We start from the raw sequence: 24000 nt of genomic DNA on the forward strand, positions 1-24000 counted from the left end.
TTACACTTTGATTACTGCTTATTGATTATTCATATATAATACTTCTATTTTATTGTCCTTCTGGTTTTTTGTTCTTAATGTTATGTCTAATTCTTTTCCTTCAATCTTTTCTCCATTTTCATTTTCATTGTTTCATTTTAATCCTGTGGTTTATTTTACTTCTTCTCTAATCCTTTTTCAGGATTTCTTATGTGGTCACAGTTTTTCCATGTACATCAGTCATTTATAGCTCTAAAAATACTAAACACTATTTTTTTTTTAGTTTTAATTGTGAATAACACATGTAACATAAAATTTACCATCTTAACCGTTGTTAAGTGTCCAAATCAGTAGTGTTAAGTATATTCACATGGTTGTGCAACCAAGCTCCAGAACTTGTTCATCTTCTAAAACTTAAACTCTGTACTTATTAAAAAACTCCCCACTTACCCCTCCCTTCAGTCCCTGGCAATCACCATTCTACTTTCTCTTTCTATGAATTTGACTACTCTTGATACCTCATATAAGTAAAATCATAAAATACTTGTCTTTTTGTGACTGGCCCGTTTCACTTAGCATAATGTCAAGGTTCGTCCATGCTGTAGCATGTGTCAGAATTTCCTTCCTCTTTAAGACTGAATAATATTCCGTTGTATGTATGTACCATTTTTTAAAATCCATTCATCTGACAAAATACATTTGGGTTCTTTCCACATTTTGGCTATTGTAAATAATGCTGCTATGAACATGGATGTACAAACATCAAACTTTTGATTAAGTAGATAGAACTCATAAATGGATAAAATTCTTAGAAACAATGTTATGCAATGTATTAGTTTCAAAATTATGAAATTATTTAAGGTTCTACATTGTAGAATTTTTAAGCTTAATTGGAAAAAGAGTTTGGAAAATAAATGCTCAGACATGCCTATAATTCTCACCTGTATTTGTCAAAATTTACAAATTAATAGACATGATTTTTTCCCATATCACAAAATACTTTCATATTCATTAACTATTTTAATTATGTGAAAACTATTCCCATTTGGACTCTGAGGAAATATGCCTATGCATTAAACACACACACACACACACACACACACACACATCTTTGCATAGAGTCAAGTAGGGAAAGGGAGGGGTTAATCTCAGTTGGGGACCTCTGAACTAGTAGGATATGCTTCAATAATCAAAATTATGAAGGGGATTTTGGGACTAATGGTCAAATTCCTGGGAAACTGAGATTAGAGTCATGAAAAAGAGGTCAGAGAAACACTGGCCTCAAACCAAGGACTAAAGACATCAATGAATGCATTGTCTAGAATTGTAGACCAGAATGGCAGAAACTACTGTAAAGAAATATGAAACCTCCAGATCAATAGAAGAGGGAGAAGAATGGAGGCTGGGGTATCAATAATAAAATGAGATGAATGAAAAAATGCAGTATTTAAACAGATGATTATAAAAAGAATTAAATGAATATTCTAGAACTGCAAGATACAATATCTGAAATTAAGAACTCATTGAATGCATTTAAGAGAAGACTGCACACAGCAGAAAATAGTATCAGTAAACTAAAAGATAAGACTATTGACAGGTCAATAAATTATTTAAATTGAAGTTCAAAAGAAAAAAGAATGTAAAAATCAAAATAGCACCAAGAGTGATGTGAGAAACTGTCAAAGGTCCAGCACATATGTAATTGGAGTCCCAGAAGGAGAGAAAGGGAAGAATGGGGCAGATGCAATATTTGAAAAAAATGACTGAGAATATTCTAAATGTGATAGAAGACATTAACTCACAGACTCCAGAAGCTCAGTGAACATCAAGCAGAATAAATATGAAAAAAACCCCACACTTATGTACATTGTAGTCAAGCTGCTCAAACCAAAGTTAAAGTGAAAATCTTAAAGTGTCTAGAGGGAAAAAAACACACTATCCTTAGGAGAACACTATAAGAAAATAGCTGATTTATTAACAAAAAGTATGGAAAGCAGAGGACAATGAAGTAACACTTTTAAAGTGCCAAAAAGAACAAAACAAAGACAAAAATATAGCCAACTTAGAATTTTATACCTAGTAAAATATATTTCATAAATCCCTGAAAAAGAGACATTATCAGACAAAAAAAAAGCTGAAAGAATATTTTTATAGAAAACTCATAGTAGAAAAAAAAATACTAAAGGAAGTTCTTGAAAGCTGAAAGGAAATTATTCCAGATATAAGTGTGGAAGAGGAAGAAAGAATGAACAGGACTGGAAAGGGTAAATATTTTGGTAATTGTAAAACAATGTTGAATTAAAACAATTAAAACAACAACAGTAATAATGTTTTGTAGAGTTAAATGTAAAATGTTCTACTTGATACCTGAAAGGGTGAGAGGGATAAATAGAGCTAAACTGATGTAAGACTCTTGCATTGTTCTGAATGTGGTAAAAGTACTAATCTAAGGGAGACTGTAATAAGTTACAGATGCATTTTGAAATTTTTAGGGTGACTTCTAAAAGAACAAGACAGAAAGGCATAACAAAAAGGCTAATAGAGGAGATAAGATAGAATAATAGAAAAACACTTCATTAAAACGAAGAAGGCAGAAATAGGAGGAATAAGGAAATGAAGAATAGATGAGACATAAAGCAAATAGCAACATGGTAGACTTAAGGCCAACTATATCAGTAATTACACTAAATATAAATAGACTAAACACTCCAACGCAAATAACTAAATTATCAGATTTGATTTTAAAAAACAGACCACCCCCCAATCATATCTATTTCCAAGGAACAAGAAACACACTCTAAATGTAAAGATAGAGATAGGTTGAAAGTAAAATTAAGGAAAAAGATACATCATGCTAACACTAACCAAAGAAAGTGTGACTATATTAATATTGGATGAAATATACTTTAAGGAAAGAAGTATTATGCAAAATAAGAAGAAATATTTCATAATTCTAAAAGACTCAATTCAACAGGAAGATATGATAATCCTAAATATGTATGCACCTGATAACATAGCACTTATGTATGTATGTATGTAGGTACGCATGCATTTAGACAGCTGCTGGAGAATGTGTAATTTGAATTAATTGGCTAGTGACCAAAGCAAGAGATAATAGTGAATCATGGTCCCTAAATCTTGACCAACTCCCATTTGAGGATTTCTGTCTCTTTGAAACAGAGTCTCCATCTCTGACAAATGGGCTGGAGTAGAGATAGTGATAATTTATTTCTTGTTCCCAGGCTATATTCCAGTGAATGGCTCTTAACAAGGTAATTATTAAATTGTTTCAGGAAGGGAATATAGAACAGCAAGTGTTTGGGATGGAGCTAAAAAATCAAGTGTCTCTCAGTTCTCAGGCTCACCTGGTCCCATTCTGATTTACCAGTGTTTCCAGACTCCCTACTTTTTTTTCCTAACTTGAACATGGGAAATAGACTTAAACATTTACAATGACTCTCATTCATATGAAATTTTTTGACAGTAGGAAGATATTGCCTCATTTAAGAAAATTTTGTTCTCTTCCCTTTCCACGTACATGTGGGCTAGCTTGGACCAAAGCTTCTGTCCATGTAGATACTTACTGAAAGCTACAGAGTAGTAACTAGCTCAGCATCTTTTTTTTTTGCTTCAGGAAGATTAGCCCTAAGCTAACACCTTGCCAATCCTCTATTTTTTGTATGTGGGATGCCTCCACAGCATGGGTGACAAGTGGAGTAGATCCGCACCCGGTATCCAAACCTGTGAACACAGGCCACCAAGGGGGAGCACGTGGAACTTTAACCACTCAGCTACAGGGCGGCCCCTACCTCAGTATCTTGATCTTTTCCAAGCTTCAGACCAATACATGGACTGATCTATAAGATTCAATAAAACCAGTTTAACCAGATGGTTTGCAAATTCATAATAAATATTGCCATCTTCTTAGTTGGAGATCAAGGGATCCTCTTACCCAACTTCCCATTTCAATGCAGCAAATTTCATATTATAGGTCTGTCACTTTCTAGAAATCAGTTCTATTTCCAATTTTGTTTTAATCAGGACTCTTTCAGATACAAGCAACAGAAACCAGTGTCAAAATAGCTTAAGGAACAAAGAGATTTATTGGCTCACATAACTGGAAAGTCCAAGGGCAGACCTGACAGAGCTAGATCCAGGGGTCAGTAATACCATCTGGGTTCTCTTTTCATTTCTTAGCTCTGTGCCTCTCCACATGATGCTTATTTCTTAGTTGGGCTCTCTCCATCTGGCATGGTTCCTGGCAGTTCTCAGGCTATATTTTTACAACTCAAAATTTAAAAGGTAGATAGAACTTTCCTCCCCCAAAATACTCATAGAAAGTATCAAGAAAGGATTCTGACTGGATCTGCTTGGATCATGAGCTGCTCTCTGTACAAATCACCGTGTCTAGGGGAATTCAGTACAAAGATCGGCCTGGTTTGGGAAGGATTCTGATTGGATCTGCTTGGATCATCAGCTGCTCTCTGTATAAATCACCGTGACTAGGGGAATTCAGTACCAAGATCGGCCTGGTTTGGGTACCATACCCATCTCTGTGTCCATGAGAGAAATGTATCATTTGTGAGAACAACCTATATAAGGTAGTGAAGGGGGCATAATTCCTAAAACAAAGTGCTTTTGGGCAATCAAAGAGGTATCACATTCACTACAGACCTTGACCCTTATATGTGTTGTTTTTCTACTTACAAAAATAATACATTTCCACTATAAAAAAAATCAAAATTTACAAAAATGCAGTGTAGCATTTTGGTGAAAAGCATATCTTTTTAAATCAGATAGATCCGGGCTTGAAATATGATTCAAACACATTTTAATTTTGTGATCCTGGGTAAGATAGCTAACTTTTATGAACCTCAGTTTCCTCACCTGTAAATTGGGGAAAAATAACAATACTGACTTCATGGGTTATTTATCAGAATTAAATGTGGTAATGCATGAAAGTGCTAAGAACGCTGTGTTAGTATAATAAAGGCATATAGTAAATATAGGCATATAAAACTAAAGGCATATAATAAGCCTTTAATTAATGTTAGTTAAAATCATTCATAATATAGAATGTCCAAAGCATCACTATTTCCATCTTCTAATCTCAACTTCAGCCCACCAAACCATTATCAGTCTAGAGTACATTTCTCCACAATTTATCCTATATTTAAGTTAACACATGCTTCTTTTGTTCACGGAGTTATCCCAGGATAATATCGTATGTCCTATCTTGAAGCCTTATTTTTTTAATCTGAACTCTCTCCTCCTTCATACAGCAATAGAGAATATATCCCTGCTCCTATGTGAGGCAGTCCCTATTTCTGTCTTTAAATTCTTCCCTTTCCTGCCTTCTAGGGAAACTTATACTATCAACCATCCATTCCAACTCCTGTAAAGTCAACTTTCTTTGCCCATGACCTTCATCACCAATATTTGTGCCTCATCAAGTTCCTCTCTAATTTAAAAATCCTGCCCTAGACACTACAACTCTTTTCAGATACCTCCTTGTCTCTCTCCTCCCATTCATAGACACACTTCTCTAAAATTTTTTCTATATTTATTCTATTCATTTCCTCATTCTTCAACCCACTCAGATCTGTCCTCCACCAGTCCAACAATACAGCCCTTATGAAAGTCATCAGTGATCTCCATGTCACCAACTCAAATGGACACTCTAACATCCTCCTTTTTGATCTCTCAGCAGCATTTGGCCCTATTAAACTTTTCTCCTTGAAAAACACTCCTTTGGCTTCCATAATACCACATGCTACTGGTTTTCCATCTATCACTCCGGTCCATGCTTCACAGTCTCCTTTGCAGGTCACCACTCTTCTTTCTAGGCATTCAATGTTGTAGTTCCTTAAGGTTCTGTCCTAGTATTTATCCCCTTATACTTTCCATATTCACTCCCTAAGTGATCTAGTCCACATCCATAGCTTCAATTACATTTAAGTGCCAATGACTCACAAATTAAACCTCTAGCCTAGATCTTGCTTGTAAGATCCACTTGACATACTGAATTTGATATCCTGAAGACCCTATAACTAAACATGTCCACAAATCTAATCCTCCTTCAGTGTTCACTATCAGTGAATAGTACCCCATCCACCCAGTTCCTAGAGCCAAAGAACTAAGTGTCATCTTTGACTCTTCTCTGTCCTTCATCCCTCTATATTGGATACATTATAAATTCCAGTTAATTTTACCATCTAAATGTTACTAAAATCCATCAAATTCTCTCCATGTCTTCTGCCACCAGCCTATCTTACCTGAAGTACTGCAAAAACCTCCTAGTTGGTCTTTCTGAATCTTCTCTAGTTCCCCTGTAATACATACTCTGAAGTGTATGTAGCCAGAGTCCTCTTTTCAAAAAGCAAATAAGATCATATCATCCATTTCTAAAAACACCAAAGATACTTCGGTGGCTTTACATTGCTCCTAAGGCAAACAACAAAGTCAATAATGTGGTTTCAAGCTTCTTATGGTTTGTCTTCTGCCATACTCTCCAGGCTCATCTCTTGTCATTCCTCATCTTATTCTCAGAGTCTAGTCACGCTGATGGGCTCCCTCCTACAATAGGGCTTGTGATGATCCCTAATGTTCTTCCCTGCTGCTCTTTTATCTAACTCCTCATTTTTCAGACCACAGAGTAAGTGCCAATTATCTGTCCCACTCTAGTACCTCCTAGTCTACATAAGATTATTTTGTTTTATGCTCTTATGGAACCTTTAGCACATTTTCATTTGGACTGCTTCTCCATTGAGGATCTTGTAATTTAGTCTTTATTTTTAAATGATTTTTAATTTTTTCTCTATTTTTTCCTGAGTTGAAGCAACTGTTATTTCATATCTTACTGGGGTTTTTTTGGTCCATCTATGCTCTTTGTCTTTATATATCTGATTCAAGGTGGTTTTTCATATATCTACAAGCTTTTCTGAGGATGTATGTAACTCAGTTTGGAGTATTGTTTTCAATTTTATTTAACTTTATGCCTTTTTTGGAGATAATTTTCACCACCAGAAATCCTTTGATTTATATTTTCTGACTTTTTGCAGTAGTTTTGTATGGATGTGGTCTGCTTTTTTCTATTTCTGTTAATTTCATGGACAGGATTCCTAGTTAGAGAATTCTCTTCTGTCCGTTCTGCCCTCTTCTGTAAAGTTTCTTTTATGGATGGTGGTGTTGGTGCAAGAGAGGGAGAGAGGAGGGTTGATGTGTCTTGTTTTCCTTTCTTTTCTGCAGTATCCTTAATTTTCCCCTCTTATTTCCCTCTTTCCCTACACAGCCTCCTCTCTAAAGGGTACTGACACCTCTCTATATATCTGATTCTCCCACAGAAGTGTATGAGGCTTTTCCCCTGCTGGTCTCATACCCTTTCAGGCCCCTTCTTGCAGTCAGTGCTGTGAACCGACAAGTCCCAACCTGTGTTCAATATTTTCTCATTTAACATTGTGTTTACGTTCTGGGGTGATTTTATCTATGCCTCGTCTAAGTCCTCTGGTCACATCAACTCTTTTTTAAGGAGCTTCTTAAACCTTCTCTCTCCCATATTCAGAACCCATAGGCTTGCAACAGCAAGTGTGCAGCGAGAGCTCTGTTGGAATTGATTATTTTCTCTCCTTGAGGGTAATTTTAAGTTGTTTGCAGTGTTCTCTGTCTCCTAGAAATGCTGAAGGCATAGGTTATGTACGGTTTTATATGTCCTCCTTGTTGATTTTGTGGGTTTTTGAGAGGAGGATATGGAGGAAATTCAAAATCAGGCACTTCCTTTGCTTTTAAAAAATAGTTTGATATTATATGTATGTTTTCCTAAAAGTTATTTTGCTTAGTTTTGCTTATATTAGGCTTTATAAAAATGCAATCAAGGGGCTAGCCCCATGGCCTAGTGGTTAAGTTTGGCATTCTCTGCTTCAGCAGCCCGGTTCCATTCCCAGGAGCAGACCTATACCACTAGTTGGTGGCCATGCTGTGGCAGCAACCCACTTGCAAAATAGAAGAAGATTGTCACAGATGTTAGCTCAGGGCAAATCTTCCTCAGCAAAAAAGAAAAAAAATGCACTCATACTATATATATATTCTTCTTGAAACTGCATTTTCACTCATCATTTCTAATATTCATCTATGTTGTTGTATAGCTGTAGTTCATTCATTTTACTGCTGTATTGTATTCTAATGTGACTATTATTCATATTTATATTATTCATACTACTATTAATGGGCATATGGATTATAATTTTCTTATTTTTGTTACTACAATCAGTGCTACTGTAGACATTTTTGTATATATCTCTTGAGGCACACGTACAAAAATTTCTCTAGGGCTGCACTGTTCAATATGGTAGGCACTATATCTCTTGAGGCACATGTACAAGAATTTCTCTAGGGCTGCACTGTTCAATATGGTAGGCACTAGCTACATTTCATTACTGAGCATTTGAAATGGGCAGGTAAGAATTGAAATGTGCTATAAGTGTAAAATGCACACTGGAATTTCAAAGAGTCGACTGTAAAAAGAAGAGATGTAAAATATCTCACTGATAATTTTTATGTTGATTACATGTTGAAATGATGATGCACTGGATATATTGATTAAATAAAATATATTACTAAATTAATATCATCTGTTTCTTTTTACTTTTTTAATGCAGCTCCAAGAATATTAACAATTACTTATTTGGCCTGCATTTATGGATCATATTAGATTTCTTTTGGAATGTGCTGCTCCAGGATAAAAACTTAGGAATAGAAATTCTGGGTAGAAGAATATGTGAAGCTTTACCTTTATTGATAAAGCCAAATTATTTCTCAATGAGATTGTACCAATTTATACCATTAGCAATACAGTACAAGCATTCCCATTGATCCATATCCTCTCTAATACTTGAGATTGTCAGACAATTTAATCAGGGCTGATCAAATCATTGTAAATGATACCTTATTGAGGTCTTGATTTTCATTTTTCAGATTACTAATGAGGTTGAACAAATTTTCTTATTTTTAAATTAGCATTCGTGTTTCCACTAATATGAAATGCATATTTTGCCTTTCTCCTCTCTCTCTCTCCCTAATTTTTTTCTACTGGATTTTTCTGTGTTTTTTTTTACTGATTTGTAGAAATACTTTCTATATTTAAGACACCAAAACTTTGCCTATTATATGTGTTACAAATATTTTCTCCCTATTTATGGTTTGTTTTTACACTTTGTTTATGGCATATTTTTATAAACAAAAAATCTTAACTTTAATGTAGTTGAATTCATCAAACTTTTTCATGATTAGTGCTTTTTTTGTCTTGAGTCTAAGCTAGCCTGAGGTAATAAAGATATTGTTTTATAGTTTCTTCTAAAAGTGTTAGAACATGAACATGAAATTCGTAGTCATGTAATATATCTCCATTTATTTACGTCTCCTTTAATGTCTTTAAATGCAGGTTCAGAATTTTCTCCTTGGATGTTTTGTTTATCTTTTATTATATTTATTCTTAGGTCCCTTAATAGTTTCATAGCTATTATAAAAGGTATCTTTTTAAAAAATTATGCTTTCTGTTTGTTGCTAGAATATATAAATGCAAGTGAATTTATATGTCGATCATATTGTAAGCCATGTTGCTAAACTCTATTATTATTTGTAATGATTTGCACATAGATGCTTCTTGGTTTTCTATGTAAAAAATCACATGAATTGCAAATAAAAGTAGCTGTGTTTCATCTTTTTCAATTTGACTTATATCACATTTCAGTCCTTAATCCATATGGAATTTATTTGGCTGTAGGGTATGATGTTATGGTTTTATTTCATTTTTTATATGGATAACCAGCTGCACCAGTTCTATTTATTGAACAACTAAATCTTCCTTACCAAATGATTTCAATGCTTCTGTCATATACCAAGATCCTATACATATATACATGTTTCTGTTTCTGGGCTCTATTATTTTACATAGATTATATTATTTTCCTTCTCTAAAGAACTTTTAACATTTCTTGCAATGCAGGTCTACTGGCAGCAAATTCCCACAATTTTTGTTTTTCTGAGAAAGTATTTATTTCTCCTTCACTTTTGAAGTCTAATTTTGCAGAGTATGGAACTCTAGGTTGGTGGGGATTTTTCACTGAACACTTTAAATATTTCACTCCACTCTCTTCTTGCTTGCATGGTTTCTGAGAAGTCACATATAATTCTTATCTTTGTTCTTCTATAAGTAAAGGGATTTTTTTTCCCTCTGGCTTCTTTCATGATATTTTTCTTTATCTTTGATATTCTGTGGTTTGAAAATGATATTCCTAGGTTTCTTTTTTGGCATTTATCCTACTTAGCATTCTCTAAGATTCTTTGATCTGTAGTTTGGTGTCTGACACTAGTCTGAAGAAATTTCTAGTCATTATTGTTTCAAATATTTCTTCTAGTTCTTTCTCTCTTCCTTCTCCTTCTGGTATTCCCATTACATGTATATTTCAGCTTTTGTAGTTGCCCCACAGTCCTTGGATATTCTGTTCTGTTTTTCCAATCATTGTTCTCTTCGATTTTTAGTTTTGGAAGTTTCTTCTGAGATACCCTCAAGCTCAGAGATTCTTTCCTCAGCCATGTCCAGTCTACTAATAAAAAGCATTCTTGATTTCTATTACCATTATTTTTTTATGTCTGGCATTTCTTTTTGGTTCTTTTTTAGGATTTCCATCTCTTTGATTACATTGCCCATCTGTTCTTGCATGCTGCCTACTTTATCTATTAGAGTCCTTAGCATATTAATCATAGTTGAAAATTCCTCATCCAAAAATTCCAACATCCCTGCCATGTCTGATTCTGATGCTTGCTTTGTCTCTTCAAACTGCATATTTTTCTTTTCTTTAAGCCTTGTAATTTTTTTTGATATTCAGACATGATGTACCAGGTAAAAAGAACTGTGGTATATAGGCCTTTAGTGATGTTGTGGTGAAGTGTGAGGGGATAGGAAGTGTTCTATAGACCCATGATTATTTCTCAGTTTTTTAGGGAGCCTCTGCCTCAGGACTGTGAACTTCACAAGTGTTTCTCAGTACCCGCCACTGCTGCCTCCAGTTAGGTGAGACTGGTTGGCTAGAGGGGGCAGTAGTTGGATATTTCCATTCACTCACATCAGTTAGGCTCTGAAAATACTCCAGCAGGTTAGGCTTTTGTTAACTAGCTTTCCCTGAGGGCAGGCCTTGTTAAGAAAAACATTTGTGGGCCGGCCCGGTGGCTTAGCAGTTAAGTGTGCGCACTCTGCTGCTGGCGGCCCGGGTTCGGATCCCGGGCGCGCACCGATGCACTGCCTCTCCAGCCATGCTGAGGCCGCATCCCACGTACAGCAACTAGAAGGATGTGCAACTATGACATACAACTATCTACTGGGGCTTTGGGGGAAAAAAGGGAGGAGGATTGGCAATAGATGTTAGCTCAGAGCTGGTCTTCCTCAGCAAAAAGAGGGGGATTAGCACGGATGTTAGCTCAGGGCTGATCTCCCTCACAAAAAAAAAAAAAAAGGAAAACATTTGATATATGTATAGCATATATCAAAATGGTTCCTTTTCCTTTCCCCCTGCCAGAAGCACAAGGGAGTTTTTCTCCAATATTTACTTTTAGAACCTTGTTGAGCTCCTGGATGTAAAACTCACAAAAGCTTGAGGTACCTTCTACGACTGGGTCGCTCTGGAGTTTTTAACTCTCAGACTTGTCTATACTGAGCCTCCAGCAACTTGTCAATTACAGTTCAGGTTTTCCTACCCTGTCACTGGTTCCCGTGGCAGTTTCCACTCATGAGTCTCTGCTCTAGTAAGCCATGACTCCCTGTATTTGCCTGTTTGTCTCTCCAGTTTTGGAGGCAGTGGTTTGCCCTGTGTCCTCATCTCTCTTACATATCCAAGAAAAGTTGTTGATTTTTCAGTCTGTTGAGCTTTTTACCTGCTGTTGGAATAGAGTGGTGACTTTCAAGTTCCCTACATGAGAAAGAAGAATCCAAAACTTTAGCACTGATTTATTTGCTTTTAATGTTGAGTTGTAAGAATTGTTTATATATTCTGAATACAAGTCTTAACAGATATATAATTTGCAAATATTTTCTCTCATTTGGTGGGTTCACTTTCACTTTACTGACAGTATACTTTGAAGTAGAAACATTTTTAATTTTGATGAAGTCCAATTTAACAATTTCTTTCTTTTGACCTCATGCTTTTGATGTCATCTCTAAGAAACTATTGCCTAATCCAAGATGACAAACATTTATTTGTATGTTTTCATTGAAGAGTTTTATAATTTTAGCTCTTATATTTAGGTCATTGATCTATCCTTCTACTTTTGAGCTATTTGTGTCTTTGAATTTAAAGTGTGTTTTTTGTAGACAGCAAATAGTTTGATCATGTTTTTTTCAATCAGTTCTGCTAATTTCTACCTTTTGTTTGGAGTGCTTAGTCTATTTACGTTTAATGTAATTACTGATAAGGTAGGTTTTATGTTTGCCATTTTGCTATTTGTCTTCTATATGTCTTTTTTGCTTCTCTATTCCTCCATTACTGCCTTTTCAAGGCTATATACATATGCAAGCAAATTTAGAATTTCTATATATTTCTAGTGAATTTAGCCTTTCATTCTGTGGTGACTCTCTCTATCTATTAGTCTTTTTAATTTTTTAGTAATATTTCTATCCTAGCTTTTTTTGTCTACTGCATTGTCTGGTACATCTTTTTTTCCTGTTATATCTTGTGAAAACTTATTATTTCAACCCTTCCTGATAGTGTTTACTTATTGAGATTGTTGATATATTTGGATTTGTCTCTGTCATCTTACTGTTTTATTTCTATTCAAACTTCTTTTTCTATACTTCTGTTTAATGGTCTTCTTCTCTCTCTCTCTCTCAACTGATTAAATTATAGTATAATTTTTGTATTTTGTTCTTTTTCTTATTCCATTCTCTTTTCCTGTAACCATTTGGAATTTATACATCAAATGATATTTTTTAAATGGTTATTATTAAAATTTTGTTTCATAACACAGCCTAAATTTAAAAATAATACCGTATTCTCCCTCCCAAACAAAGCATGGATGTTAGTACATTTTGACTCCAAGCAATCCTCTTCTCATCTCTGCCAACAACAATAACAACTTATATGCCATTTGATCCAATATTTTATTTTTGTCATTTTTTAGGCCAATAAATTAGACATGGTTCATATTTTTTACATAAAATGTTTACTTAGATTAACATACATGCTTACCCTCTAACCTGTTCAACATTCCTTCCTTTTCCAAAGATAAACTTTTAACATATAACTTGAAAACAATAAAATGCATACATTTTTTTTTTGTGAGGAGATCAGCCCTGTGCTAACATCTGCCAATCCTCCTCTTTTTTTGCTGAGGAAGACTGACCCTGGGCTAACATCCGTGCCGATCTCCCTCCACTTTATATGGGATGCCACCACAGCACGGCCTGCCAAGCAGTACGTCGGTGCACCCCTGGGATCCGAACCAGCAAACCCCGGGCCACTGCAGTGGAGCGTGTTCACTTAACCACCTGCACCACCAGACTGGCCCAAAATGCACACATTTTAAGTATATAGTTCAATGAATTTTCAAAAATATGTACACCCATTGTTGAAGATTCATGTGCACATCCCCCACCCCATCCACCCCCTTCCACTAGCTGTGGAGAGTGCAGTCAGCAGACAGAGGGCCATGTGGAAGAGAGCTAGGAACTATGGTAATCTGAAGAGTGCATGTTCCCTTCTAAATGGAGTAGCTACAACTTTAGTCAATTGTTGCCATGAGAGCCCAATGTTGTTAGCTATTTGGATTTTTCAAGAGATGCTTAAAATCCAATAATTATCAAAAATATTCTGATTGGTGATGTCAGCATCATGGTGGAGTGAGCTGTTCCCCTACATTCTCCCTCATAAGATACAGTGAAAAAGACATTCATTAACCAACAGAAGACATCCACACAACACAATAGATATCTGAGAGATCCACACAGACATACGTATGAAGGTGGGGGTGCTGAAACCCCCAGGAGGCAGTGGGAGGAGTTAAGTGGATCTTCTCCCCCTCTCCAGTGGCAGTCATCTAGGGCACGGGACCTCACACAGCGGCTGATGCACGACTCTGAGAGGAGAAGGGGGAAATGGCAGTCCTCCATGGGAATGTTTCCACTCTTGGAGTTGCTTCCCAGTCCACAAGAACACTCCACAGCAAGGGGGCTAAGCCACTGTAGGGGCATCCTGACCAAGCCAAGCAGCCCAGGGGTCAGCCAGTGAGTGCAGAGCAGGAGTGTGGGTGGCAAAGAAAGCACCCCATCTCTCCAATACCACCAGGTGGATCAGCTCAGCCACTCATCCAGAGCAGAGGATCCCCACCAGAGTGTCTGCACCTGCATGTGTGAAGCAGTGACAGCCAGATGCAGAAAACCCTATTGGCACAACTTCTAATGAAGGGGAACAATTGCCAAGCATCATGGCGGGCTCAGAAAACAGCTCCTGCCCTCCTCCAGTGGTCCAGATACTACCACTATGCGACAGCAAATGTCAACTCCATCAAACAGCATGAAGACATATATTAACACTCCAGACCAGAAGGAAAATGACAGGTATCCAGAAACCAATCCTGAAGTCACAGAAATTTACAATCTAAATGACAGAGAATTCAAAATAGTTATCATAAAGAAACTCAACAAGGTACAAGAAAACTCAGAAAGACAATTCAATTAACTCAGGAATAAATTTTTTATGCAAAAATTCAGGTTTTATTTTTATTTATTCTTACATTGGTAGGAGCTGATGTCAGCAACTTAAAGGCAAGCAATAACTTGTTTTCTACCTCTTAGCTGAACAAAAATACACACAACGTGGCATTTTCATTAGGCAAGACTTGCTTTTTTACATTTCACACGAGAATGCAATGTTACCCTTTCTTGAACAAAATGACCAGGTTACTAAGGAAACCATCTTTGGAGGAAATGTTTAATACGCATATTTTATTTAAATAAATCCTCCAGTAGGAAATGGAGAATTCACTGCCTTTATTTAGAAGGCAGCTGTGTAGAGAGTTATCTGTCAAATTTATCTGTGTAGCTCACCAACATTTCCTTATTGGAAACATCAATATTTCCACATCACAGTTCCCCAAAGGACTTGAAAGTCTCAAAATTCTGTGTTTACTTTTGCTTGCTTTTCTCTTGATTCCACCCAGGCCTTATTAATGGTTCGCTTCATATCATCATCTCCATCTTCATAAATTTTCTTTAGAACATTCATCAATCCCTCACTAGGGTCTGTTTCAGTGTCATAGGAGGGCTTTTCTTTCTCTTTGCATTCTTTTTCAACCTGAGTCAGGTAGTCCCACCGTGTGTTTTCTGCTTTCTTTCTACATAAGATAAGAACTGTATCTGTCTTGACTTTTTTTGAACTGCCTTCCACAGAGATGGGTTTCAAGAGATTGTTCACTATCATGGAGTAACTCTTCCCATTTAGATTCTTTACCAAAAGATCAAATGACCTCTCTGTGAAATGCAACTGCACATTCTCAGTGGGGACTTGATGAACTCCAGTTAAGGTAATGTAGCTTTTCACAAACTTATCTGACTGATCCCATCCATAATTACTGATTTTCACGGTATAGCCCGTTGTAATGGGAGCAACCACAGCAGCTGGCTTTTCATTGTCAAGAAGTTCTGCTTTCCTCGGTGATTTCTGCTGCATCTTGTTTTTGATTTCTGTCTCAATCTTGGATTTTTCAGCTGTAAGGGCATCACGCACCCTTTTTCTAGTGGCTTTTTCCAGTAGCACCTTCACACCTTCTAGATCTTTCTGTAGCTCCTCCGGAGCTGAAGCCATGGCCGGGCTGGGTCACGCGAGGCCGGGGCTGCAGACGCACCATGGAAAGTGGGAAACGCCGCCCCGAGTGCGCTCCGCCAAGCGCAGACCGCGGGCACGAGTCGCAGGGCTCGCAGCCTGTGTGCACACCCGACCCTGCGCGAGACCGCCTCAGGAATAAAATTAATGAGCAGAGGGAATTCTTCCCAAAAGAGATTGAAACTATAAAAAAAAAACCAGAAATTTTGGAGATGAAGAACATAATGAATGAAATAAAAAAGAAAATGGAATCCTTAAAAAACAGAGCTGATATTATAGAGTACAGAATTAGTAATTTAGAGGACAGAAATATAGAAATGCTTCAGGTGGAGGAAGACAGAACTAAGACAAAAAAGAAATAAAGAAATTCTCTGAGAAATATCCAACTCAATTAGGAAATGCAAGATAAGGATTATAGGTATTCCAGATGAAGAAGAGAGAGAGAAAGGAGCAGGGAGCTTGTTTAAAGAAATAATAGCTGAGAACTTCCCAAACCAGGAGAAGGAGCTGGAATTATATGTAAATGAAGCTAACAGAACTCCTAATTACATCAGTGTAAAAAGAAGACCTTCTCCAAGGCATATATTAGTAAAAATGGCAAAAGTCAATGACAAAAAAAATATTAAGGAGAGCAAGGCAGAAGAAAATAACCTACAAAGGAACATATATGAGGCTTACAGTTTCTCAGCATAAACCTTACAGGCTAGGAGAGAGTGGAATTATGTTTCCAAAAGACTGAAAGGCGAGGCCAGCCCAGTAGTACAGCAGTTAAATGCACGTGCTACACTTTGGCGGCCCAGGGTTTGACAGTTCAGATCCCGGGCGTGTGCTGATGCACCGCTTGTCAAGCCATACTGTGGCAGCATCCCATATAAAGTAGACGAAGATGGGCAGTGATGTTATCCCAGGGCCAATCTTCCTCAGCAAAAAAGAGGAGGATTGGCATAGGAGGTTAGCTCAGGGCAGAGCTGCCTCACAAAAAAAAAAAAAACAGAAAATACTGAAAGACAAAAACTTTCAGCCAAGAATACTCTATTCAGCAAAACTATCTTTCAGATATGATGGAGAAATAAAGACTTTCCCAGATAAACAAAACCTGAGGGAGTTCATCGCTACAAGATAACCCCACACAAAAAATTATCAAGAAGGCCCTCATACTTGAAAATAAAGAAAGAATTTACAAAGCCTTGAGCAAGGAGATAAATAGATAGACAAAATCAGAAAATTGCAGCTCTCTATTAGAACAGGTTAGCAAACACTTAATCATAACACTAAAGATAAAAGGAAGGAAAGCATCAAAAATAACTATAATCACTTCATTTTAATCATAAACTCACAACACAAAACAGAATAAGATGTGAAAACAATAACTTAGATGGGGAAGAGGAAAGGGGTGGAACCTGCTTAGACTAAGGAGATAAGAGGCTATCAGAAAATGGACTATCTCATCTACGAGATCTTTTATACAAACCCCATGGTAACCACTAAAAAAAAAAAACCAGAGCAGAGATACAAATGATAAATAAAGAGAAAATTGAGAAAACCATCATAGAGAATGATCAAACTGAATTGGCAGTCAGAAATACATGGGACTAGAAACAAGGGAAATGCAGAACAACCAGAAACAAAAGATAAAATAGCAGTATCAAGCACTCATATATCAATAATCACTTTAAATGTAAATGAAGTCAATTCTCCAATCAAAAGACACATAGTAGCTGGATGGATTAAAAAACAAGACCCAACAATATGCTGCCTCCTGGAAACACATCTTAGCTCTAAAGACAAACACAGGCTCAGAGTGAAGGGATGGAAGACAATACTCCAAGCTAATGGCAAACAAAAGGAAGCAGGTGTTGCCATACTTATATCAGACAAAGGAAACTTCAAGATAAAAAAGGCAGTGAGAGAGTGATGTCAGTATCGTGGTGGAGTGAGCTTTTCCCCTTAGACTCTCCCCCCATAAGATACAACAAAAAGGACATTCATATACCAACAGAGGACATCCACACAACACAAAATAAGTATGAGAGACCCATGCAGCCTTACATCTGAAGGTGGAGGTGCTGGAACCACCGGAGGAAGTGGAAGGAGGTAAGGAGGACTTCTCTCCTTCCCCAATGACAGCGACCCTGGGACTGGGACTGCATGGCTCTCAGAGAGGAGGTGAGGGGCGGTACTCTGCAGGAAAACTGTCACACTCCAAGTTCTCTCACAGCCTGTGGGAAGTTCTCATACGGAGGGGACTGAACTGTTGCAGGGGTGTATTCATCTAGCTAGCACCCCAGGAGGGCAGATAGCAAGGGAAGAGCAGGAAGCCCCCAAGATTGGGCAGGTGAAAGAAAGAGCCCCTCCCCCCGCCCAGTGCTTCAGCACAGCAGGTCGGCCAGAGTGCCTATGGATCACAGCAGGCTCAGAAAACACAGCTCTTGACACCCACCCAGTGGCAGCAGCTCGAAGCTTTGACCAGATATTTTCAGCATGAGGAAAAATAAGCACATGCCCTAAGCAGTATGCAAAAATATATTAATTATACAGACCAGAAAGAAAATGACAAACACCCAGAAATAAATCCTGAAGGCACAGAAATTTATAACTTAAACCACAGAGAATTCAAAATAGCTATCATAAAAAAGCTCAAAGAATTACAAGAAAATACAGATAGACAATTCAATGAAATCAGGAACTTCCTCACAAGAGATTGAAAGTATAAAAAAAACTCATCAGAAATATTGAAGATGAAAAACACAATGGAGGAGATAAAGAAAAATCTGGAATCTTTAAAGAACAAAGCTGACAATATGGAGGAAAGAGTTATAAATATTGAGGATAGGAATGCAGAAATGCTCCAGATGGAGGAGGAGAGCAAACTAAGACTAAAAGGAAATGAAGAAATTCTTCATGAAATATCCAACTCTCTTAAGAAATACAACATAAGGATTATAGGTATTCCAGAATGAGTTAGGGAGCTTCCCCCCCTCCTCAATTTTTTGGAAGAGTTTGAGAAGGATAGGTATTAAGTCATCTTTCAATGTTTGGTAGAATTCACCAGGGAAGCCATCTAGTCCTGGACTTTTATTTTGGGGGAGGTTTTTGATTACTGTTTCAATCTCCTTACTGGTGATTGGTCTATTCAAATTCTCTACTTCTTCTTGATCCAGTTTTGGAAGGTTGTATGATTCTAAGAATTTATCCATTTCTTCCAGTTTGTTGAATTTGCTGGCATATAGCTTTTCATAGTATTCTCTTATAGTCTTTCGTATTTCTCAGGTGTCTGTTTTAATTTCTCCTCTTTCATTTCTGATTTTACTTATTTGTGCCTTCTCTCTTTTTTTCTTGGTGAGTCTAGCTAAAGGTTTGTGAATTTTGTTTATCTTTTCAAAGAACCAGTTCTTGGTTTTATTAATTTTTTCTACTTTTTTGGTCTCTATTTCATTTATTTTTGCTCTGATTTTTATTATTTCCCTTCTTCTACTTATTTGGGGCTTTGTTTGTTCTTCTTTTTCTGGTTCCTTTAGATGCATTGTTACATTGTTTATTTGAGATTTTTCTTGTCTGTTGAGATAGGCCTGTATTGCTATAAACTTCCCTCTTAGAACCACCTTTGTTGTATCCCATAATTACTGGCATGTCGTATTTTCATTTTCATTTGTCTCCAGGTATTTTTTGATTTCTCCTTTGATTTCTTTGTTGACCCAATCGTTGTTCAGTAGCGTTTTGTTTAATCTCCATATATTTGTGGCTTTTCTGAATTTCTTCTTGTAGTTAATTTCTAGTTTCATACCATTGTTGTCAGAAAAGATGATTGGTATTATTTCAATCTTCTTAAATTTATGGAGACTTGTTTTGTGGCCTAATATGTGATCAGTCCTGGAGAATGTTCCATGTGCATTTGAAAAGAATGTGTATGCTTTGGTTTTGGGATGGAATGTTCTGTATATGTCTACTAGGTCCATCTGTTCTAGTGTGTCATTTAAGGGCAATGTTTCCTTATTGATCTTCTGTTTGGATGATCTATCCATTGGTGTAAGTGTAGTGTTAAAGTCCCCTACTATTATTGTGTTAGTGTCTATTTATCTTTTCATGTCTGTTAATAATTGTTTTATATATTTAGGTGCTCCTATGTTGAGTGCATAGATATTTACAAGCATTATATCCTCTTGTTGGATTGTTCCCTTGATCATTACATAATGCCCTTCTTTGTCTCTTTTTACAGTTTTTGTTTTAAAGTCTATTTTGTCTGATATGAGTATTGCTACCCCTGCTTTCTTTTCATTGCCATTTGTGTGGAGTATCTTTTTCCATTCCTTCACTTTCAATTTGTGAGTGTCTTTAGGTCTGAAGTGTGTCTCTTGTATGCAGCATATATATGGGTCTTGTTTTTTTATCCAATCAGCCACCCTATGCCTTTTAATTGGAGCATTTAGTCCATTGATGTTTAAAGTAGCTATTGATAAGTATGTACTTACTGCCATTTTTTAACTTTTTTTTTTCTCAGTGTTTTAGTAGTCCTTCTCTGTTCCTTTCTTCTCTTGCTCTCTTCACTTGTGGTTTGATGGCTTTCTTTAGTATTATGTTTGGGTTCCTTTCTCTTAGTTTTTTTATGTATTTATTATAGGTTTCTGGTTTGTGATTACCATGGGGTCCATATACAGAATTGATGGTCTCTTTAGTTTGACTTCTGCCTGAAAGCTCTACTCTTTAACTCCCCTCCTCCCACATTTTATGTTTTGGTATCATATCTAACCTCTTTTTTGTGCATTTGTATCTATTACCCTCTTATCATGGAAATAGATAAATCTTCCCATTTGTGATCTTCTCTTTTCCCCTTAAATAAGTCCCTTTAGCATTTCTTGTAGTACTGGTTTCTTGGTGACAAACTCCTTTAATTTTTGATTGTCTGGGAAACTTTTTATCTCTCCTTCTATTTTGAATGATAACCTTGTTGGGTAGAGTATTCTTGGCTGTAAGTTTTTTTTTCCTTTTCACACTTTAAATATATCGTGCCACTCTCTTCTAGCCTGTAAGGTTTCTGCTGAGAAGTCAGCTGATAGCCTTATGGGGTTTCCTTTGTATGTAACTTGTCTTGCTCTTGCAGCTTTTAGGATTATCTCTTTATCTTTAATTCTGGACATTTTAACTATGATGTGTCTTGGTTTAAGCCTCTTTGGGTTTATCTTGTTTGGTGCTCTCTGTGCTTCCTGTACCTGGATGTCTGTTTCCTTTCTTAGGTTAGGGAAGTTTTTATCTATTAATTCTTCAACTAGATTCTCTACCCCTTTGTCTTGCACTTCTCCTTCTGGGACACCTCTAACACGGATGTTAGTGTGCTTGACGTTGTCCCAGATGTCCCTTAGACTGTCCTCACTTTTTTAATTCTTTTTTCTTTAACCTGTTCACCTTGGGTGATTTCTTCTAGTCTTTCATCCAGCTCGCAGATCCATTGTTCTGTATCCTCTACTCTGCTTTTGAGTCCCTGTAGTGAATTTTTCATTTCCAGTATTGTATTCTTCATTTCTGATGGTTCTTTTTTATATCTTCCATTTCTTTGTTGACATTCTCACTGAGTTCATCCATTCTTCTCCCACGATCAGTGAGCATCCTTAACACTCTTTGTTTGAACTCTCTGCCGGGTAGGTTGCTCATTTCTGTTTCACTTAGTTCCTTTTCTGGGGTTTTGTCCTGTTCCGTTACTTGGAATTTATTCCTTTGTCTCCTCATTTTGCCTCTTTCCCTGTGCTTGTGTCTATGTATTAGGCAGGTCTGCTACGCCTCCTGCTCTTGGATAGGTGACCTTATATAAGTGAAGCCTTATGAGGCCTGCTGTGTGCTTCCCTCAATTCTGAATGTTCCAGGAGTGACCCCTACGTGGATTACATGTGTCCTTCTGTTGTGGCATGTTTGCTTTCCCTGTAGGTGCGCAGGGAGGCTGAGCTATGCTCCTGGCCAGCTGTTGTAATGCTCAGCTGCTTGTAGTTGTTGTGGGCCCTTCAGTCTCTTTATCGGGTTGGGGAGCCCCAGCACAGTTGGCTGCAAGTTCTAATACCACATTTGTGTTGCAGTATTTCTTTTAAGTGAGTAGGCCCCCAATGTGGCAGGTTGTTAGTCTCAGTGGCTTACAATTGCTATAAGCCTCCAGCCTTTAGGTCTCTTGTTAGCTCTCTGAGGATTGCAGCTGGGTGGGGCTGGCCTCAGGCATGGGAGCACCCAATTGTTTCAGGCTTTGGAAGGTGGGGCAAACCCCCTATGTGGGTCTTTGAGTAGCACAAGTCTACAGCTGACCAGTCCTGCCACCCAAAGGTCCACACACAGACTCAACACAGTCCTGCCCCACGTGCCTGTGCCCCAACCTCCTGAAGTGGACCCGGTCTCTCCACGGCAGGAGCCCCACACACTCCACCACTGCCTGACACTCTCCACCCACTCCTTGTGCATGCCCTGCCCCACTGAAGTGGGTCCAGTCGCCAGGCTCCAGAGAATCCAGTCACCAATCTATCCAGGCCCACAAGTTGCCTGAGGTCTTTTTGTTGGGTGGGGCAAGACCCTACAGTGGGCTGCCTGCCCTGGCTGAGCTGGATTAAATCAGTGCTCTAGTTGGTGGGGCAGACCCTGGGCTAGCAGGCCCCAGGGAGAACTCCAATGGCGTCTGCCAGCGTCTGTGTAAGCACCCGCACACCAGCACACAACAATGGCCACCGCCAATGTCCCAGTCCCTGGAGAGGTCTCACCTCTCACTGAGATGCACTCAGATCCTATCAGGTGAGTCTATTTTCACCAAAGCACTGTGCACCTTTCTTTCTGGTGATTTTAGGTTGCTTTCTGAAATGAGTGAATTTGTGTGTGGGCCCTTTAAGAGCCGGTTTTAATTTCTTTGTGAACCAGCTTTTCTGGGGGTACTCTCCAATGTTTTAGTAGCAGGCAAAGTCAGATATTATGCCACTCATCTCGACTGTACTGGGTCCACAAAATGTCTACAGCGGGAGTGCTCTTGGCTCAGGACCCCACTCCTCCAGGGAGGGCTGCGTACCTTTGGGCTGCTCCTGGGTGGCCATGAAGCTGGCGCCTTGTGAAGTTGGCGTTTTTCTCTCCAGAAGGGAATTTCTGCCTCTTCCACCTCAATTAGGATTGTCGTTTGCTGCAGGAGTTCCTCTTATCCAGTTTTCAGTTCTCTCTCAGGGGTAATTTTTCCAAGAGTAGTTGTAAATTTACTGTGTCCATTGGAGGAGGTGAGTTCAGAGTCTGCTTATGCCGCCATCTTGATTTGTCTCCATGAGATCCTGATTATAGGTATTCCAGAGGGAGAAGAGAGGAAAAAAGAAGCAGAGAGCTTGTTCAAAGAAATAGTATCTGAGAACTTCCCAAACTTGGGGAAGGAGCTGGAAATACAGGTGAATGAAGTCAATAGATCTCCTAAATATATCAACATGAAAAGACCCTCTCCAAGGCATATAGTAGTAAAGCTGGCAAAAGTCAATGACAAAGAAAAGATATTAAGGGCAGCAAGACAAAAAAAATAACGTACAAAGGAATTTCTGTCAGGCTCTCAGCCAATTTCTCGGCAGAAAATTTACAGGCTAGGAGAGAGTGGAATGATATATTCAAAATTCTGTAAGAGAAAAACTTTCAGCCAAGAATACTCCATCCAATGAAAATATCCTTCAGATATGACGGAGAAGTAATAACTATCCCAGATAAACAAAAGCTAAGGGCATTCATTGCCACTAGATCCCCACTACAAGAAATGCTCAAGAAGTCCCTCATGCCTGAAAAAAAAAGAGAAAGGGGATGCAAAGCTTTGAGCAAGGAGAAAAATAGGTAGACAAAATCAGAAAAATTGCAGCTCTCTATCAGAATAGGTTAGCAAACAGTTAAATTGTAACATCAAAGATTAAGGGAAGGAAAAATACCAAAAATAAATATAACCCCTCACTTTAAACACAAAGTCACCACACAAGATGGAATAAGTTGTGACAATAAAAACTTAGAAGTGGAAGAGGCAAGGGATGGAATTGGATTAGTCTAAGGAAATAAGAGGCCCTCAGAAAAGGGACTATCTCATCCAGCAGATTTTCTTTATACAAACCTCATGGTAACCACTAAACAAAAAAATCAGAACAAAGACACATATGATAAATAAAGAGAAAACTAAGCAAAC

The 24000-nt window shown here is 37.7% G+C and overlaps 1 pseudogene; it reads right to left on the reverse strand.

Moving 5' to 3' along the window:
• Positions 1-14729: 14729 nt before the first annotated feature.
• LOC101401773 (calcyclin-binding protein pseudogene) lies at positions 14730-15885 on the reverse strand (annotated as a pseudogene).
• Positions 15886-24000: the final 8115 nt, after the last annotated feature.

This window comes from Ceratotherium simum, chromosome X, assembly GCF_057802395.1.
Source record: "Ceratotherium simum simum isolate JZ-2026a chromosome X, ASM5780239v1, whole genome shotgun sequence".
NCBI classification, from domain to species: Eukaryota; Metazoa; Chordata; class Mammalia; order Perissodactyla; family Rhinocerotidae; genus Ceratotherium; species Ceratotherium simum.